Consider the following 15,107-nt stretch of genomic DNA (forward strand, 5'->3'; position numbering starts at 1 on the left):
AAAACTGTTAGACAAGGTAATCAGACATAATGTAACCAGTTGATCAGACATGATCACCTGGTTTGAGACCCCCTGCCTTACACTATATAGATATCATGTTCATTCCCCATCTATCTTGCTCAGGAGAGCATCTCCCTCCCCCGGCACCAAGAGCAGCTCATACTGAATTGTTACATTGACTAGTAACACTGCACACAGAAATGCACCTTAATATTCCACTGTTAACCCTTTCCTCCCAGCAGTAACACACAACTCCTCACCTTGATATCATGGTGATTTATGGTCAGAATGACTTCAATGCGATCAGTGATTTCTATTCTAGCTCTGCTCACATAGATTTTATATCCACACTCAACTATAGGCCGTTCTTCATATTTTGGGGGCTTTTAGTCAGATATACTAGTTTGTGCCTGTATAGTATTGGTGTAGATGGGAGTGTAGGGCATGGGTTACATGGCACTGTGGTGGAATACTGATGGGAGGTATTGGTGCTGTGTTTGATGCTTCTACTGGGTATTTTCCTACAAATACTGGAACAGCTCACTGCTTAGAATGATCCTTCCCAGCTCTATAATATATTATATATACCCCACAATGCAGGCTCACACACACATTTGTCTCAAGTGTGTTGTAGGGACACAGATACAGTCTTGGTCATGTGACTAAAGGCTACTTTACACACTGCGATATCGGTCCCGATATCGCTAGTGTGGGTACCCGCCCCCATCTGTTGCGCGACACGGGCAAATCGCTGCCCATGCCGCACAAACACCGACCAGACCCGTCACACATACTTACCTGCCCGGCGACGTCGCTGTGTCCGGCGAACCGCCTCCTTTCTAAGGGGGCGGTCCGTGCGGCGTCACAGCGACGTCACTGAGCGACCGCCCAATAGCAGCGGAGGGGCGGAGATGAGTGGCCGGAACATCCCGCCCACCTCCTTCCTTCCTCATAGCGGCTGGGAGGCAGGTAAGGAGAGGTTCCTAGTTTCTGCGGTGTCACACGGAGCGATGTGTGCTACCGCAGGAGTGACGAACTACATCGTTACTGCTGCAGTAACGATAATCGAGAATGGAGACCCATGTCACCGATGAGCGATTTTGCACATTTTTGCAACGATGCAAAATCGCTCATCGGTATCACACGCAGCAACATCGCTAATGCGGCCGGATGTGCGTCACAAATTCCGTGACCCCAACGACTCCGCATTAGCGATGTCGCAGCGTGTAAAGCCCCCTTTAGTGGGAGTGGTGTACAGGGTCTTAGCAGTAAAGAGTATTCCATATTTCTGCCAGATACCCACAGAGATATTGAAATCTGAAAAAAGAGACTTCTGCTCATTGAAGGTAAGAACTGCTCACATAGCGTTCAACTCCACAGCAAACGAGTGCTCTAGCACTGGCATCTCAGCAGGGATATTCCCCTACTACACATGTGTGTCTAGGTCACTGTGACAGTTTACAGGACATAACTCAGGGCACCTAGACAGAAGGCAGAGGGACTACTTTCTATTTCTGGTGTAGAGCTTAGTACAATATATATATATTTATACTATTACATGGGACACATGTACCTTGTATTACCATTATTCGCTGTATATGAACCCCTTTTCTCCGCGCATTATTTGTCTATAGCATTTTTCACGAACCTGAGGCAACTGAGAACCCTTCAGTGAAGGAATTCCACTAACCCTCACAATACCTACCAGGGGCCTCCCTGCAGTAACTCAGGTAGTTGTACCCATTCTCTTTCCGCATTCTATGTGTTCTTCTTCTTTCTTCTTTTTTTTCTTTTTTCTTCTTTTTATTTCTATCATGTAGTTCAGGGGTTTATAGATATATGTCCTGCATCTCATATTTCCTTTAGTGGTGCTTCTTACCCATTCTCATATCATTTACCCTAGTATTTCATGATCCTGAGGCGACTGAGAACCCTTTAATAAAGGAATCCTTTTTCACCTGAATTGTCAAGTGATACTTACCAGTGACTATCACGTAATGTTACAGGTAGTTCCATTTTCTTCCTCTTCTTTCTCTCCTTTCTTCTTTGTCACACGGTCCATTGTGTTATAGCCCACGTGTCATGATAACACTTGTACCATCTTTTCATTTAGATTCCACCTACAATTATTTACCGATTCCAGTTCTGGAATAGGCTTTCATCATCTACTCACTAGAATTCTCAAGTTCATAAGGTACTGAGACATATACATGTTCACACCATTATAAAGAACAAAGTATAAACATTGAGGTTTTTCTCACACCCATGTTCCTGTGTTCTTTGATATGATATGTGTTCATTTCCTTCACTATATAGGATTGCAAGTTTTCCATTTGTACCTTAATGGCAATGACGCTATACAATTGAACACATATCATCCTGTTATCCATATAGGTGTGTATTTACCTGCTTGACTATTTTTGGTTGTTTGATCCAGAATGTTTCTCCAGATAGGTCATGTGGAAATTTTCTTTCCTCAGTACAAATGTTTTCACTATGGCTTTGGAAAATTTTTTTGTATGTGCATCATGGTCATTTGACCCATTGTACTCTCAAGTAGCAATATATTGTACTGTTATGTTGTACTATGTACTAATTACGTGTTTATATGGTTTTGTAACCCTTTATGATCTTAGATAAGTTTATCCTTGATAAAGACCTAAAAACAAGCTCGAAACGTTGGATGAATTATCCTTTTGCACAAATAAAGAATTTTCAGCATTCTAAGAGTTCTTTTCTTACGTTATTGATCACTATAGTGTGCCAGAGCTATTTCTATTGAATTGACTCTTATTTTTTCTGAGCACCTGCTATATACACAGTGAGCCAGACATATTCAATTTTCATTCAGAAGGCAGAGGGAAGCCTTAGCAGCTGAGCCTATATCTTGGCTTGTGAGCATTAGAACAGGCCGGCGATTACAGGGTAACATGAAAAATGTCCAGCTTGCATTATGACTAGAACATGACAATATCCTTTTAAGTACTAACCTATGATGCGTTCCTAAGCAGTTGATGTTATATGTTCTACATTTCATTTTCTGCATACTTTACAAGTAGTAGAATTTGCTTTGATATAGGCAACTGGATTTTCACAATGAAAAGGCAAAGGATAACGCCCGAAAAAGACGCCATACATTATGTCAGTGCCATCACTGACAAACCTGGATTGACCATGAAATACATCAATCCCCTTAAAGGTGAGTTAAAACAAGTTTTAACTAAATTGCCTTAATATTGTCATGCATTAGAATGACTGTCTTAGGTAATGATAAATATTTTCTACAGGAAGAGGAGTGTTTGCTGAAACTGAAATCGAAAAAGGGAGTTTTGTTGCAGAATATCGAGGTGAGCTCACGTATGCACTTACGATGGTAGACAACTACTCGAGATTTATGGTTGTGGTACAAGTCAAAGATCTAATGGCCCATACTGCAGCGAAGGTCTTCCAAGCACACTTATGCAGACCTCATGGCTACTCAGAGAGAGTCCTCACAGATCAAGGCACTGCCTTTGAAGCGGAAATCTTCAAGGACTTCTGCAGCTTTTACCGATGCAGGAAGATGCGTACTACACCCTACCATGCTCAAACCAATGGTTATCAACCTGCTCAGGACTTTACCCCATATTCCAGATGTGGCCTTACAAGTGATTTATAGAGGGGTAACAATACGTTGGGATCATCGGATCTAATCTCCCTTTTTATACACCCTAAAATCTTGTTTGCGTTAGAATAAACAATAACATCATAAAGGTATAGCAGTACCGTTTCAAAGTTTCGGTGTCCCAAGCAGCATTCCATCAGCCTCTGGAAGGTTCCTGGCAAATTGCACAGCTCGAAGGGCATGCTTTTGAACTCGCAGAGACCCATCGGGGTGGCAAAGGCGGTCTTCTCCCGGTCTGCCTCAGCAACGGACACTTGCCAATAGTGACTAGTGAGATCAAGGGTAGAAAAATAATTTGCAGTTGTCAATGCAGCTAGCTATTCCTCAATACAGGGGAGTGGTGCTGTCCTTCTTCTTTAACAGGACCAACGGAGCTGCCCAGAGGCTACAACTGTCACGGATAACCCCAGCCTCCTTCATGTTGCTCAACATGTCCTTGGTACACTGGTAATGTGCAGGTAGATTTGGCTTATATCTCTCTTTGATGGGTGGGTGTGCACTTGTGGGGATGTAGTGTTTGACCCCTTTTATTTTTCAAAAGTCTAGCGGATGTTTGCTGAAGACTTGCTCGTATTCTTGCACTAGCCTGTAGACCCCCTTCTTGTGATGTGAAGGTGTGGAGTCAGTGCCTACGTGTAATTCCTTACACCACTCCTCTGGCTGACTTGGTGAGCTGTCACTGAATGGGTGGGCTGAAGCAATGGTGGATGCTGCTGTTTGGATAGCATGTGTATCTACTGAGAACAGCTTATCAATGGTGGCAAATCGGAGCAGCTTAATCTTTTGCTCTCCGCAGTTCAACACTCTCATGGGCACTCTTCCCTTCCATATTAATGAATAAAACTATGATGTAAATAGCATATAGATACCCCACAAATGCAGATAAAAGTAGGTTATGGGAAAAGGGGGAAGAGAGAAACAGGAAAATAGTGGAATAAAGTATACCTCCAGGTGGGAGAGGAAATGGCAGCACAGCCAGTGGAGGTGAAGCAAGGGGAGCCTGCAACTAAAGAGTTGAGAGCGTTATCACATGGTGACTGAGCCTGATTGTAACAGGAGCATAGAGGTGCCGATCCTGTCTTACCTGCGTTGGTGTAGAAGTGGGTGTCCTGTGGTGGAGTCAGCTATGTGCAGTGGTGGCCGTGGGTTCTTTTATGTGCGACCGTAGTAATAGCTGTGCCCACTTCCTGTATGGGAGTGGAATGCAGTGAGGCTAATGGAACGCACGCCTGCGCATTTGTGTTTAACGTCGCGCATGTGCAGAACGGAGAAAAGGCTGCGCTCACTTCCTAATGAAAGGGAGTGAGACGCAGCTGGGAAGGGAAGGGAAAAGATTAGGGTTTGGGGATGATGAAAGGGCTTTCTACGGGCAAGGATGGCAAAGGGTGGCAGTGACGGAAAGTCAGGCAGATGGTCCTGTCCTGTCCTGTCCGTCCGTCTTTTTGTATCATGAATTGGAAAGACTGCAAGGGGGAGGGGAGGTGCTTGTGCCCAAAAGGAGGAGTTATTCAGATTCATTGCAGTGGGCGGCGGCTGCAAAAAGCACCATTCTCCTTGTTTTTGCTCTGCAAAACAGCCTTTTCAAGGGTTTGGCTTGGGTGACAAAATGTCTTCTGTAGGCGTGGGTTTGTCTCCCTCTCCCTAAGATGTGTCCGGTATAGGCCAGGGTGCCACTCAAGGCCGTAACCAATTCGGGTTATAGCTTCTCGGCCTTTTGGCTAAGATCAAGTGTAGTTTCGGAGGACGCTACCTTGGTCGGTACTGGAAGGTGCCTGGGATTGCACGTCTGCCGGCCTTGAGGGAGTGTGTGCGCCTTCTGGTGACACATAGCCCTCTTGTGCCTGGACGGTTCCCAGGCAACGGGAGGCGATCACCTTTGTTATTTTGAAGTCCTACTGATAAACAGAAAAAAAAAAAATTAAATCTGTTCTTATCAGTTTAATATCTGATACGTCCCCTCTCTAGGGACCATATATTAAATGGATTTTTAGAACAAGGAGATGGAAAAAATCTTGCTCTGTCCACTCCACGCATTGACCTGGTATTGCAGTACCTCCAGGACCGGTGCACCCCTTCTTAACCGAGTTTCCAAAAGCAGAACTCAATTCACCTGATTCAAATGAGCCTCATTAGTGAATTGAAAGAAAGCAAAAACTTTATATGCACCTCAATTTGGCCAATTCACTTTTCACACTTTCACCCTTTTTTTTTATCTTTCACACCTTTTACTTGCTTTATTGATGCAAAAGCTGTGCCAAATAGCAAACTCATCTCCACTCAACTTGACCAACTCTGCTATGTCCCGTGCAGTATCTTATTCTCAGTCTTATCTAGATCATTTGCAATTGAATAGAATAGATCCCTTTTGGACACATTGGATTCAGCTGCTGCAGTGACTGCAGGTGTTAGAAGATGCAGACTTGGCATCAGGTGCTGTCTATCAGATTCCACTCCAATTAAAGCTTCCATTGTTTTTCGGTGTTTTCTTTGAGCAATGATGATGTCTTTAGTGATCTGTTGGCTCCCTCTCCTGGAGGAAGAGTTTGCTTGCTCTTGGACTTTCAAAAAGAGAGGTCATGATAGACATTTAGCTTCTGAGCCCAATTGGGGACAGTCATGGGTGATGAATGTTTTGCAACCTGCTGCGAAGCCTGATACCGCAATATAAGGAACGTCAAATACTAAGAATGGGCGGCCTATGAAAGAATTAGTACTTTCATTAAGCATACTTAAACGGCTAATTGGGAATAGACAAACTGTAAAAAGCCCTCTGAGAAAGCCCCTCTCTATCCTTTGTCAGTAAGCTTTTCTGTAGTCTGCCTGTTGATGTATTTTCCGTTTGAACAGTGCACAACATGAAGTGACGGAACACTGGCTTGTCACAATGTCCCCCGCTGACATCACAATAGCGCTGCTGCCTAGAAAGCCAGCTGCGCAGCAGAAGTTGCTCTTTGGGTGGGATGGTGGGCTAATGTATCTATTCCTGCTTGGTGAGAGTTTGACATGATCTAGAGCAACGAGTTCCAGCGGCTAGCGGTTGATTATTGGCTGTAATGGGGCTTTCTGGCTGGTGCTAGCCTTTCTTCTTAGCACACAGGAACCACAATCCCTACACCATGCTTCGATGGATTCTCTCATCCCAGCCCAGTAAAACTACATATTTCACACAGTTATAGGCATGGGCATTCACCTGGATTAAAACCCATAACAGCTCATAGACCAAACAATCAATCTACCACTGGACCAAAGACAGGAAGCTAAATCCACTGCCTGCGGTAACTAACTTAATCCTATAGGCTACTCACACAACAAACCCAAGAGAAAGGAAAAAAACATGGCTTCGATTATCCATCCAATGAAAACGCATAACCATTGTGAGCCATTGGACAATGCAATTGCACACATGGTGACATGGTGCACGGCCCAATGAATCAAGTCTGTACTTCATATTCACGGTTTAAGCCCTTGGGTTTTAATGTGTCCAGAGTACATATCCAGAAAGATTCCCTTTTTTTGTGCTAAGCACAAGTCAACAATACATTGTAAGCAGATTCTATTACCAGTCCCACACCATTTTGTGACGCATAATCACACAGTGGCCCAATTAAGATTCCAAGTCATCGAACATGTCCCAGCCATACGCAGAGGAGGCAATAGAATTAGGAAGCTCAAAGAAAGGGAATCTTTCTGGATATATACTCTGGGCACGTTGGAACCCAAGGGCTTAAACCATGAATATGAAGAACCGACTTGATTCATTGGGCCGTGCACATTTTTTCTAACGCCCGGTTCTTTTTCGTGTTCACACTATATATGGTTCCACTATGTATGGAGTTCCATTCTTCCTTGTTTTTTATTTGTCATGTTTGTCATGTCTGATCAACTGGTTACATTATGTCTGATTACCTTGTCTAACAGTTTTTTCTCCCCTTTCTTTACCTTCCATGTTCCCATAGTCACGTGAAATATCCCTGTTGCACTTGATTACGGCTCACTATTCACTATAGGATGTCTTATATCTAACATCACACTCTCACCCATCAGCACTCTATAGGTTTGTATAAGGTATGCGCTTACACATCCGGTCCTCCATAGGTATTTCAACTTATGTAACACTATCCCTATGATCACTCATAACTCATACCCTTGTAGTCAATTACAGCCTCCTCTCTCCCCCCCTCCCCTTCTCCCTTTCCATCTATAATTTTGCCAGTACAATATTAGTTTACATTAGGCACACACTCACATATTCCTTTCCTTAGTGATTTATTGTAATTCACATTCACATACAATTCTCTATGCCTGCCCCATTACTACATTCATACCTACTTGACAATATCCTGATACCCCTTGTCTCACCTTGTTGGTCCCTACACCTGTTATCATGTCCTTTCCTGTGTCTGTCTTGTCACACAACACATTTTAGCATATCCCTTGTGCTCCTTATTACCTGTCCTGCCTATTAGAATTATGTCCATTATGTCCATGCATGGCCCAATGAATCAAGTCTGTACTTCATATTCATGGTTTAAGCCTTTGGGTTCCAATGTGCCCAGAGTATATATCCAGAAAGATTCCCTTTCTTTGAGCTTCCTAATTCTATTGCCTCCTCTGCGTATGGCTTGGACATGTTCGATGACTTGGAATCTTAATTGGATCACTGTGTGATTATGCGTCACAAAATGGTGTGGGACTGGTAATAGAATCTGCTTACAATGTATTGTTGACTTGTGTTTAGCTCAAAGAAAGAGAATCTTTCTGGATATGTACTCTGGGCACATTAGAACCCAAGGGCTTAAACCGTGAATATGAAGTAAAGACTTGATTCATTGGGCCGTGCACCATGTCACCAAGTGTCCAATTGCATTGTCCAATGGCTCACAATGGTTATGCATTTTCATTGGATGGATAATCGAAGCCATGTTTTTTTCCTTTCTGTTGGGTTTGTTGTGTGAGTAGCCTATAGGATTAAGTTGGTTACCGCAGGCAGTGGATTTAACTTCCTGTCTTTGGTCCAGTGGTAGATGGATTGTCTGGTCTATGAGCTGTTATTGGTTTGAATGCAGGTGAATGCCCATGGGCTGCTTATGACTGTGTAAAATATGTAGTTTTACTGGGCTGGGATGAGAGAATCCATTGAAGCATGGTGTAGGGATTGTGGTTCCTGTGTGCTAAGAAGAGAGGCTGGCACCAGCCAGAAAGCCCCATTGCAGCCAATAATCACTTAATAACTTTTTCAACTTGTCATCATATGGGAAGCCTTCCATTCCTTGTAGTAGTCTAGTTGCCCACCTTTGAACTGACTCTAACTTCTGAATGTCCTTTTTAAAATGTGGAGCCCAAAACTGGTTCCCATATTCCAGATGTGGCCTTACAAGTGATTTATAGAGGTGTAACAATACGTTGGGATCACGGGATCAAATCTCCCTTTTTATACACCCTAAAATCTTGTCCCAAGCAGCATTCCATCAGCCTCTGGAAGGTTCCTGGTGCATTGCACAGCTCGAAGGGCATGCTTTTGAACTCGCAGAGACCCATAGGGGTGGCGAAGGCGGTCTTCTCCCGGTCTGCCTCAGCAACGGACACTTGCCAATAGTGACTAGTGAGATCAAGGGTAGAAAAATAATTTGCAGTTCTCAATGCAGCTAGCGATTCCTCAATACGGGGAGTGGTGCCGTCCTTCTTCTTTAACAGGATCAACAGAGCTGCCCAAAGGCTACAACTGTCACGGATAACCCCAGCCGCCTTCATGTTGCTCAACATGTCCTTGGTACACTGGCAATGTGAAGGTGGTATTGGCTTATAGCTCTCTTTGATGGGTGGGTGTGCACCTGTGGGGATGTGGTGTTGGACCCCTTTTATTCCCCTAAAATCTAGCGGAGGTTTGCTGAAGACTTGCTCGTCTTCTTGCACTACCCTGTAGACCCCCTTCTTGTGATGTGAAGGTGTCGAGTCAGTGCCTACGTGTAATTCCTGACACCACTCCTCTGGCTGACTTGGTGAGCAGTCACTGACTGGGTGGGGTGCAGTAATGGTGGATGCTGCTACTTGGATAGCATGTGTATCTACTGTGAACAGCTTATCAATGGTGGCAAGTCAGGGCAGCTTAACCTCCTGCTCTCCGCAGTTCAACACTCTCACGGGCACTCTTCCCTTCCGCATTAATGAGTAAAGCTATGATGTAAATATCATATAGATACCCCACAAATGTAAATAAAGGTAGGTTATGGGAAAAGGGGGAACAGGGAAAGAGGAAAATAGTGTAATAAAGTATACCTTCTGGGGGTGAGAGGAAATGGCAGTACAGCCAGTGGAGGTGAAGCAAAAGGAAGCCTGCAACTAAAGAGTTGAGAGCGTTATCACATGGTGACTGAGCCTGATTGTAAAGGGAGCATAGAGTGGAGCATACTCTGGGCACGTTAGATCCCAAGTTCTTAAACCATGAATATGGACCCTTTTATTCTCCCAAAGCCTAGCGGATGTTTGCTGAAGACTTGTTCATATTCTTGCACTACCCTGTGGACCCGCTTCTTGTGATGTGAAGGTGTGGAGTCAGTGCCTACGTGTAATTCCTTACACCACTCCTCTGGCTGACTTGGTGAGCTGTCACTGAATGGGTGTGGTGAAGTAACGGTGGATGCTGTGGCTTGGATATCATATTAAATATAGGGACCCCCATACAGTAGTATGAGAAATTTTTTTGTATTCAATGATCGGTATTACCTTCAGGGGCGCGGCACGTGGACGTGCGTTCCATTAGCCTCACTGCGTTCCACTCCCATACAGGAAGTGGGCGCAGCTATTACTACGGTCGCACATAAAAGAACCCACAGCCACCACTGCACACAGCTGACTCCACCACTGGAAACCCACTTCTACACCAACGCAGGTAAGACAGGATCGGCACCTCTATGCTCCCGTTACAATCAGGCTCAGTCACCATGTGATAATGCTCTCAACAATTTAGTTGCAGGCTTCCCCTTGCTTCACCTCCACTGGCTGTGCTGCCATTTCCTCTCCCCCCTGGAAGGTATACTTTATTACACTATTTTCCTGTTTCCCTCTTCTCCCTTTTCCCATAACCTACCTTTATCTGCATTTGTGGGGTATCTATATACTATTTATATCACAGTTTTATTCATTAATACGGAAGGGAAGAGTGCGCGTGAGAGTGTTGAACTGCGGAAAGCAAGAGGTTAAGCTGCCCCGATTTGCCACCATTGATAAGCTGTTCACAGTAAATACACATGCTATCCAAGCAGCAGCAGCATCCACCATTACTGCACCCCACCCAGTCAGTGACAGCTCACCAAGTCAGCCAGAGGAGTGGTGTCAGGAATTACACGTAGGCACTGACTCCACACCTTCACATCACAAGAAGGGGGTCTACAGGGTAGTGCAAGTGTGACGCCCTGGACTAGCCAGTTAGTCACAGACATAACACACACACACACCCTTTCCCGGATAGTTACACTAGTCAGACACAAAACCGTTGTTGCCTCCCTCCAGGGGCTGATGTCCACACCAGGTGGGGCGGAGCCAGGTGGTTGGCCCCACCCACCAAGGAGTTCACAGGCCTGGAGGTGGATAAACCAGTCAGTTAGTTGAAGTTCAGTTTAGAGTTGAACCGTGGAGGTAGTGAGTTCAGTGAGGAGCCCAGTTTTGGGTAGGAGTGCAAAACTGCTAGTGTCTGGGTCAGATCCCAGGCACTATGGGGAGATAAGGTATGCACACCAGTGACTATGTAAGGGGAATACATGAAATAGCAGAAACTGCTGTGTGAATACTGAGTTGAAAAATCCAATAGCTATATGCAAGAGTGAATATGTGAAAAATGGAATCTGCATTACTGCCATGAACATATGAATCAAGAGAAATTTAGCTACTGAATTGATCAATGCAATAGAGCCCCAACACTACGCCAAAGTATTTCTCTACGTTGGGGTCCCTAGCTTGTGTGTGTCCTCTCATGCAGTTAAAAACCTACCGTGTGTGCAGTGGTGGCTGTGGGTTCTTTTATGTGCGACCGTAGTAATAGCTGCGCCCACTTCCTGTATGGGAGTGGAATGCAGTGAGGCTAATGGAACGCACGTCCACGTGCCGCGCCCCTGAAGGTAATACCGATCATTGAATACAAAAAAATTTCTCATACTACTGTATGGGGGTCCCTATATTTAATATGATATCCAAGCCACAGCATCCACCGTTACTTCACCACACCCATTCAGTGACAGCTCACCAAGTCAGCCAGAGGAGTCGTGTCAGGAATTACACGTAGGCACTGACTCCACACCTTCACATCACAAGAAGGGGGTCTACAGGGTAGTGCAAGTGTGACGCCCTGGACTAGCCAGTTAGTCACAGACATAACACACACACACCCCCTTTCCCGGATAGTTACACTAGTCAGACACAAAACCGTTGTTGCCTCCCTCCAGGGGCTGATGTCCACACCAGGTGGGGCGGAGCCAGGTGGTTGGCCCCACCCACCAAGGAGTTCACAGGCCTGGAGGTGGATAAACCAGTCAGTTAGTTGAAGTTCAGTTTAGAGTTGAACCGTGGAGGTAGTGAGTTCAGTGAGGAGCCCAGTTTTGGGTAGGAGTGCAAAACTGCTAGTGTCTGGGTCAGCTCCCAGGCACTATGGGGAGATAAGGTATGCACACCAGTGACTATGTAAGGGGAATACATGAAATAGCAGAAACTGCTGTGTGAATACTGAGTTGAAAAATCCAATAGCTATATGCAAGAGTGAATATGTGAAAAATGGAATCTGCATTACTGCCATGAACATATGAATCAAGAGAAATTTAGCTACTGAATTGATCAATGCAATAGAGCCCCAACACTACGCCAAAGTATTTCTCTACGTTGGGGTCCCTAGCTTGTGTGTGTCCTCTCATGCAGTTAAGAAACCTACCGTGTATGGGAAGCTGAGACCCAGGCTATTTATGCGTATGAATATGGATTGGCAATAGGTGTGGTTGGGGAGGGTTCACAAACGAAAAAATACTAACAAATAGGAATAACGTTTGGAACACCATTCTAAGTCCGAACTGGGTGCAAAAACCTAAAAAAACATCACTATGGGGAGATAAGGTATGCACACCAGTGACTATGTAAGGGGGAATACATGAAATAGCAGAAACTGCTGTGTGAATACTGAGTTGAAAAATCCAATAGCTATATGCAAGAGTGAATATGTGAAAAATGGAATCTGCATTACTGCCATGAACATATGAATCAAGAGAAATTTAGCTACTGAATTGATCAATGCAATAGAGCCCCAACACTACGCCAAAGTATTTCTCTACGTTGGGGTCCCTAGCTTGTGTGTGTCCTCTCATGCAGTTAAAAAACCTACCGTGTGTGCAGTGGTGGCTGTGGGTTCTTTTATGTGCGACCGTAGTAATAGCTGCGCCCACTTCCTGTATGGGAGTGGAATGCAGTGAGGCTAATGGAACGCACGTCCACGTGCCACGCCCCTGAAGGTAATACCGATCATTGAATACAAAAAAATTTCTCATACTACTGTATGGGGGTCCCTATATTTAATATGATATCCAAGCCACAGCATCCACCGTTACTTCACCACACCCATTCAGTGACAGCTCACCAAGTCAGCCAGAGGAGTCGTGTCAGGAATTACACGTAGGCACTGACTCCACACCTTCACATCACAAGAAGGGGGTCTACAGGGTAGTGCAAGTGTGACGCCCTGGACTAGCCAGTTAGTCACAGACATAACACACACACACCCCCTTTCCCGGATAGTTACACTAGTCAGACACAAAACCGTTGTTGCCTCCCTCCAGGGGCTGATGTCCACACCAGGTGGGCGGAGCCAGGTGGTTGGCCCCACCCACCAAGGAGTTCACAGGCCTGGAGGTGGATAAACCAGTCAGTTAGTTGAAGTTCAGTTTAGAGTTGAACCGTGGAGGTAGTGAGTTCAGTGAGGAGCCCAGTTTTGGGTAGGAGTGCAAAACTGCTAGTGTCTGGGTCAGCTCCCAGGCACTATGGGGAGATAAGGTATGCACACCAGTGACTATGTAAGGGGAATACATGAAATAGCAGAAACTGCTGTGTGAATACTGAGTTGAAAAATCCAATAGCTATATGCAAGAGTGAATATGTGAAAAATGGAATCTGCATTACTGCCATGAACATATGAATCAAGAGAAATTTAGCTACTGAATTGATCAATGCAATAGAGCCCCAACACTACGCCAAAGTATTTCTCTACGTTGGGGTCCCTAGCTTGTGTGTGTCCTCTCATGCAGTTAAGAAACCTACCGTGTATGGGAAGCTGAGACCCAGGCTATTTATGCGTATGATATGGATTGGCAATAGGTGTGGTTGGGGGAGGGTTCACAAACGAAAAAATACTAACAAATAGGAATAACGTTTGGAACACCATTCTAAGTCCGAACTGGGTGCAAAAACCTAAAAAAAACATCACTATGGGGAGATAAGGTATGCACACCAGTGACTATGTAAGGGGAATACATGAAATAGCAGAAACTGCTGTGTGAATACTGACTTGAAAAATCCAATAGCTATATGCAAGAGTGAATATGTGAAAAATGGAATCTGCATTACTGCCATGAACATATGAATCAAGAGAAATTTAGCTACTGAATTGATCAATGCAATAGAGCCCCAACACTACGCCAAAGTATTTCTCTACGTTGGGGTCCCTAGCTTGTGTGTGTCCTCTCATGCAGTTAAAAAACCTACCGTGTGTGCAGTGGTGGCTGTGGGTTCTTTTATGTGCGACCGTAGTAATAGCTGCGCCCACTTCCTGTATGGGAGTGGAATGCAGTGAGGCTAATGGAACGCACGTCCACGTGCCGCGCCCCTGAAGGTAATACCGATCATTGAATACAAAAAAATTTCTCATACTACTGTATGGGGGTCCCTATATTTAATATGATATCCAAGCCACAGCATCCACCGTTACTTCACCACACCCATTCAGTGACAGCTCACCAAGTCAGCCAGAGGAGTCGTGTCAGGAATTACACGTAGGCACTGACTCCACACCTTCACATCACAAGAAGGGGGTCTACAGGGTAGTGCAAGTGTGACGCCCTGGACTAGCCAGTTAGTCACAGACATAACACACACACACCCCCTTTCCCGGATAGTTACACTAGTCAGACACAAAACCGTTGTTGCCTCCCTCCAGGGGCTGATGTCCACACCAGGTGGGCGGAGCCAGGTGGTTGGCCCCACCCACCAAGGAGTTCACAGGCCTGGAGGTGGATAAACCAGTCAGTTAGTTGAAGTTCAGTTTAGAGTTGAACCGTGGAGGTAGTGAGTTCAGTGAGGAGCCCAGTTTTGGGTAGGAGTGCAAAACTGCTAGTGTCTGGGTCAGCTCCCAGGCACTATGGGGAGATAAGGTATGCACACCAGTGACTATGTAAGGGGAATACATGAAATAGCA

The 15,107-nt window shown here is 45.0% G+C and overlaps 1 pseudogene; it reads left to right on the forward strand.

Annotated features, from left to right (window-relative positions):
- The first annotated feature begins 5,533 nt into the window (after window positions 1-5,533).
- On the forward strand, window positions 5,534-5,739 carry LOC142263266 (U2 spliceosomal RNA; annotated as a pseudogene).
- The last annotated feature ends 9,368 nt before the right edge of the window (window positions 5,740-15,107 follow it).

Source organism: Anomaloglossus baeobatrachus, unplaced genomic scaffold (genome assembly GCF_048569485.1).
Source record: "Anomaloglossus baeobatrachus isolate aAnoBae1 unplaced genomic scaffold, aAnoBae1.hap1 Scaffold_256, whole genome shotgun sequence".
In the NCBI taxonomy this organism is placed as follows: domain Eukaryota; kingdom Metazoa; phylum Chordata; class Amphibia; order Anura; family Aromobatidae; genus Anomaloglossus; species Anomaloglossus baeobatrachus.